This window comes from Fragaria vesca, linkage group LG6 (assembly GCF_000184155.1).
Source record: "Fragaria vesca subsp. vesca linkage group LG6, FraVesHawaii_1.0, whole genome shotgun sequence".
NCBI classification, from domain to species: Eukaryota; Viridiplantae; Streptophyta; class Magnoliopsida; order Rosales; family Rosaceae; genus Fragaria; species Fragaria vesca.
The window spans coordinates 4,027,772-4,034,487 of NC_020496.1; the positions used below are offsets into that span (position 1 = coordinate 4,027,772).

The 6,716-nt window shown below is 33.1% G+C and overlaps 1 protein-coding gene across 1 annotated transcript in view; it reads right to left on the reverse strand.

Annotated features, from left to right (window-relative positions):
• Positions 1 to 192, reverse strand: part of LOC101315159 (anaphase-promoting complex subunit 11-like) — a 5,540-nt gene extending 5,348 nt beyond the window's left edge. Inside the window, exon 1 of the mRNA XM_004302281.1 lies at positions 141 to 192. The gene's annotated coding sequence lies outside the window, so the exon portion shown is untranslated. The remainder of the gene's footprint in view (positions 1 to 140) is intronic.
• Between the last annotated feature and the right edge of the window lie 6,524 nt (positions 193 to 6,716).

The following is a 6,716-nucleotide window of genomic DNA, read 5'->3' on the forward strand; positions in this document are numbered from 1 at the left end:
TTCTCATTGTATCTTTCAGCTTCATGGATGTGAGTGATAAAGATTGGGTTTTTAGGCAAAAGCGAAACAAATGAACACCAACCCAGAAAATGATGAAGAGAAAAGACACTGAGCAAAGCAAGAAAGAAGCAAATTAATACCTGGGCTGGCCTTGATGGCCTTCTCCGTTTCCTCGGAGCAAACAAGCTGTCTCTCTCTAACTCACGCCAAAGATCGCCTCTTTTTCTCTGCATCGTCTCAGTAATTTACCATCCTAACCTGGCTTTACATCTCCCACGTCACTCAAAACTATGGGCCGTTTCGGCAGTTCAATATAGAGAACAACAACAATGCACCCAAGTGAATGGAGTCGAGTGTGTACATGAATGATTTTTTTTTTTTTTGGTTCTGAGTGTGTACATGAATGATTAAGTACTCAATATGTTGATGGGAGCTCACATATTGCCCAATTACTACGGAAACGACATAGTTGATTGTCAAAACCAAATCAAATTGCCCAAACCATATTATATCCCAACTTAGGGCAATTTGATTTGGTTTGACAATCAGCAACTATGTTGTTTCCATAGTAATCAAAGCAGATTATTACTTCTAGCAACAGACCGTAGGTTAGTACATTTGGGTCACAACAAATATGAGGGACACGGGACGTGTTTGTCTTGATGGCGCTTTCAATCTCGGGCAAGGTATAGTATCTTAGCTTGAGGGGTGATGGACGACCTTTGAAGCATCTCGTGTGTGACTTATTTCTCTCACATTTTATTACACCATTGGAAGTATTGGGTGTGTGGAAGGACGTTTTCTAAACATTGTCCATGTTTTAATCTAATTCGGTATTCAAATGATCTTCAAATTGGATAAAAACTTTGCATAAATGATCTACACACTGTGTTCTAAACATTGTACCGTTGAGATGTGAAAATGTGACTTGAAAATGAGCGAAATAAGGAGGTCCACACTTTAATTTCAAAACGGGACACCTCTCTGGAAGGGAACTGTATATATATATATATATATATATATATATATATATATATTATACTAACTATACGTAACTAATATATACTAAGTATAATACACACAACACTAACTAACTTAATTAACTTAAAGTTAAAGTTAAGTAAAGTAAGTTAATAATTAATATTAATTAATTATAATATTAATTATTAATTAATTATTAGTTATACTACTACTACTATAATATATAGTTATTNTTNTTTATTTTATTATTAGTTAGTAGAGTAGATATATATATAATAAATAAAAATAAAANAAAAAATAAAAATGGTGGTAATAAAGTAAGTAACTAAACTTAAATTNTTNTATANAANAATATATTATTTNTTTTTTGTAATTAATATCGTAATTGTCGAACCCTAAATCTAATGAATTATATTATAATATTAGATTGAGAAATACATTTAATATATATAGTTCATGTAAGATAACTAAATCAACTACATAAAAATGGTAACTAAATCATCTTGATGAAAATAAACAATATTTGGTATAATTATTTGTTAATTTGGTGTGATTATTAATTAGATCATTATTAATAAACTATATTTAGTATATAGTACCTATATATAGGCATGTCCTTATTTATAAGAGGATATGCAAACATTCCATATTGGTATATACACGTATTGCCATTTTAGTGTGAATATCCAATTAATCTTTAAACCCTAAACCCTGAACTCTTATCCCTAAACCCCAAACTTATTTATTCCATTTTAGTGTGAATACGACATTAAGCTAGGAAACGTCCTCAGTGAACTTGTAGGTAGCTCATAGTTAGCTACTTAGTACTTATTTTTTTATATTTTAGTGTGAATATTCCACTAAAGAAAGGTTTATAGTAAACTTTACTAGCTCACTGTCAGTTACTTAGTACTTATTTGAGTGGTGATCATTACGTACTAGCTTATCATTGGCTGCTTGTCACTTTAAATCTTAATGTGAATAATGACTTCTATTTGAATGTGAACTTTAATATGTATAATGATTTCTATTTCAATGTGAATATGTCATTATGGAAAAGTTTCAAGTGAAAATTAATAACTATCCGCTACTTATAACTTATTTGTTACTATAAGACATGTTTAGGACTTTAAATTTCAATATGAATGACGACTTCAAATTTTAATGTAAATAATGTCTTCTATTTCAATGTAAAGTTCAATGTAAACATGCTATTTGGGAAATGATCTAAGTGAACATTAATAGGTTATTATCAATACTTGTAACTTTTTTGTTACTATGTGACATGTTTATGACTTTAAATTTCAATCGGAATAGTGACTTTTATTTCAATGTGATATATTCTATTAGGGAAAAGTTCTAAGGGAACATTATTAGTTCATTATTGACTACTTAGTACTTGTTTGTTACTATAAAATATGTTTCTGCCTTCAAATCGTTATATCAATGATGACTAGCTTCTTTTTCAATGTTATTGAAATCATTATTGGATACCTAATACATATTTATTCGTGCAGAATAATATGTTAGTTTATGTTAATGTGGATGATGACTTCTATTTTAGACATTCCTTAAATGAAGTATCACTTCTGACACGACCCACCCCGAATTTCACCCTGAAACCCGGAGTAAGTCGTGCGGGGACCACCTCCAAGGAAAATTTACTGAAAAGATTGAGAAAATCTCCCTTGAAAATGGACAACCCTAACTCGAAAATTCCAAATTACACTCTTAATACAACACGTCCAAACATCACATAATTATCCTTCAGAAATTCTAAACATAATATACAATAATCCCAAAGTATTCAGAGCTACTAGACACTAGCGGAAGCAAGAAAACACTAGTAGGTTAAACAAGTAACCTACTGATGAAAACTGGCGGAAATGCGGGTGACTATGCCTCGCCTCCTACTAGATCCAACCCGAACTCTGCAGACTGGGCATTTTAAAAAGAAAGGCCCAGGGGAAAACATTTGAAACCGTTAGAGTGAGTGGACAAAAATAACTTTTTAAAAGAAAAATAATCTTTATGCTTTCCCGATTTACCTTCAGTGGAAAAACAATTAATGGCATGCAATCAGCTCAAAAGCCTTTAAAAATTTACCGAATTATCAAAACGTGACTAGCCGCGCTAGTCACCAACACTTCAAAAATAAGAGCCTCTCAGGCTAAAATAAAATATGTATGTATTACACTCGTCATATCCCTTGTATGAATTTTCTTGAAACAATAAAGACAAATAGAAAATTCACACAAAGCTACGACGTTTGCGTCTAACGCTCACGTCGCACCATAATGGCATTTTACCTCATTATGGTGGAAAAGACGGTGTATAAATATATATACGCGTATATCCCCTATATAAATTAATATTCCACATTTAAAACCCTAAAAATCTCCCAAAACCGGCGACTCCGCCGGCAGCGGCGGCCGGAGGCCAATTCCGGCTACCTCCAAAACCTATGAAATTTGACAGAATAATCCTCTCATCATGCTCTACAACTTTCCTAACTAGCACAAACACCAATTCCAAGCCTAACTAGGGGAATCGACTAAAAACATCAAAAACGCCATAAAACTTCCACCTGAAATTTCTCCTTACCTAGCTCAAGAGGGAGTGAGTCCTTTTAGGGCAAGGCTGCTGGGTTGGAGACCTACAAAACCATACCAAGCTTGCCCGGATTGGTGGCCGGAGGAGGGAGTCCCGGCGAAAAGCTTCCCGGCGTTTCCAACGGGTTTTCTCCTCTTCCGGCGGGTTAGAGGCTCGGGGGCTAGGCCTGGGAGGGAGAGGAGGAGATGGGGGTCCGAACTGAGCTGGAGAGGCGGCAGATGGTGGCCCGACGACGGCAGGAGCACGGCTGGAAAACCAGGCAGCGGGAGGGGCTCGGGAGAGAGAGAGAACCGGGAGGAGAAAAGAGAAGAAAAGAGAAAATGGGTTTGGGCCTCACCCCCCAAACCGGCCTAAGCTTATAACAATCCAATTCTAAAAAAAATAAAACACCCCGAAAAAATAATACCCGAATAAAAATTACCTTTTACTAGCTAAAATTTACCGTCGTCATATTTTCTCCCACGAATAATTCCCCGAAATTAATCGTCCCTTAAATTACCTCTAGAGACCAATTAAACTATTACCTTAATGACGGGGACGGTAAAATTCTTATTATAATCAAGCTAGTAAATAAGGTAAAAATATAAGTGTCGGGATGTGACAACTTCACACTTAACATACCTATTCAATCACTATATCTCATACATATTCAATGAAGTTCATCTCTTGACCAAAAAAATCTCATGTCTGACGTAAACTTATTATAATTTGAATGAACAAGGAAAATAATTAAGAGTATGGTGATCAAGTTACCTAAATCAACATTTTTAAATTAATATCATAAATGAAAATTTTAAATCTTCATAAAAAGTCAATTTCTTAGTTAGGAACTTCTTACCTCTTGAATCACAATATTTCATGAGCTACCGAATATGAATGTCAAATGAGTGTGGCTATTGTTATCTCTAAATTTGCTCAGTATACCTCTCATTCACTCTACATCTTTATTTTACTTTTAAATACAAACATTTGCTCACTAGACCTCCATTCAAATTCCTAAAAAAACCTTGTTTATGTAATTCACATATATTTCAATATATTACTCATTGCACCACTTATTCATTCACTAGAGCTCCCATTCCTTTTTATTTTTTTGCATGCGAACATCCATTCTTTAATATTTTTTTTTTCACGCAAACATCCATTCATGACCTCCATTTCTTGATTTTTTAATTTTTTGCATAAAATGTCACTAGACCTTCATTTTTTTTTTATCAAATTATAAGAAAGAATTTCTGTCACATCCCGACCCTTATATTTTTACCTTATTTACTAGCGTGATTATAATAAGAATTTTACCGTCCCGATCATCAAATAAATACTATATTATTTAATATTTATTAGTAATATTATATTTATAAAAATATTAAATAATTAATTATTTTAAAACGGATCCAGGTCCTTAACGGATCAGATCAACCTCGATCCGTTTAATAAACAGGTTAACGAATCTGGGTCCTTAACGGATCAACGGGTCAAATTTTAGATCTAAACTTGTTTAAAAACCACTGATCCGGTCCATTTATAGGTCTAATTACGATATTAATAAAAAAAAATATATCTTTGTGAATCAAATAGTTTTAGACTTCTTAATTCACCATTATTTTATCTTTTTATTATATATATATATTCTCCCTCGAACTTTAAAAATGGAAAAAAAAAAATCTCTATCAAATTTATATTGGATGAACTATATATAAACAAATATATATATATATGTATAATTTTCTCCTTGGAAAAATTATGTACGTGTGTAACTGTGCACCTATATATATTTGTATATATTTCACATTTTAAATTTAAGCACGAGTAATGAAAAAAATGGCTTCAAAAACATCTTTTTATATTTTAAAACAAAATAATCTAGAGTCATTGGATAGGAAATGATATGATTGTATTTTTAATTAAAAATGACATAGCATTATTCTTTTTATTTGATGATGTGGATATGTGATTTGATATGCCACTTAGGATTAAGGCCATAAATATTAGGCCTAGAAATATTATCCTAAGGGCATGTTTACTAACTTGGAATGAAATTTAGAGTGGTGTAATTGATTCCGGAATGCATGGGTGAATTTCGGCGTTTACTACATATTAAGGTATTAGAATGGATGTGGATCCCACTTGCTTATCAGGAATCGATTCCTAACGAAACCTTTTATTCGATACCCAAGGGGGGAGATGAGTATCAAAATCAAGGTAATGGAATCAACTTTTTCTCCCCAAAATATCTTCACATAATTATAATATTTCTAAATCACCTAACCCTAAAAATATATATTATATTTTAGGGGTATTTTATATTCATTTCTTGTAGGGATATTTTAGTAATCAAACTAGTTTTAATTCCGATTCCGTATGGTAAGTAAACAACATCAATCGTAATTAGTTCCATTCATATTTGATTTCTTATGGTAAGTAAACAGTAAAATGATATGAAATATTCTCATACCGATTCTTATTGATACTGATTGTTGTTGATACCGATTCATGATAATTTACATTCTAAGTTAGTAAACGTGTCGCACCGGAGCACTTGCCAAAACCACTATAGTTCGACAGCCAAAGGCTGTGAACCGTGAAGACCGACGGGGGAGGCTTAGAGCAGGGGAACGTTGACAAACAGACTTCGGCCACTGTTGAGAGAATAACAAGTATTGGTATGGGTTATGCGAGGAGACCAGAGTAAAGAGTAAAACAACAGTAGTGAAGGACATGAGAAAAAGAGCCATGCATATTGAGTTTGAACTGTGCCATAATATCGATAATCAGTGATATGAATTTGGATTTGGGATTGGTGTGTGTGGCAGTGTGGGAAGGGGGCTGTTTTATAGGAGCTGCTAGCTAGCTAGTTGCGTCTTTCTGATCAAGGTTTAACAAAGAAAACGATATACGTATTACCATTATTTGATGACAAGTTCCAAAATGATAGTCATTTTTAGAACACACAGTCATACACCATTCGATCACCACTACTAATCCTAATTATGTTCATAGTATATTTTACAAACCATCATACGTACTCACACAATTCTGATTTTAGTTTGGCACATTTTAAAAGCATCGTGGTTGTTTCATATTACCTTGCATTTTTGGATGAAATCATCTTAATTAGCATA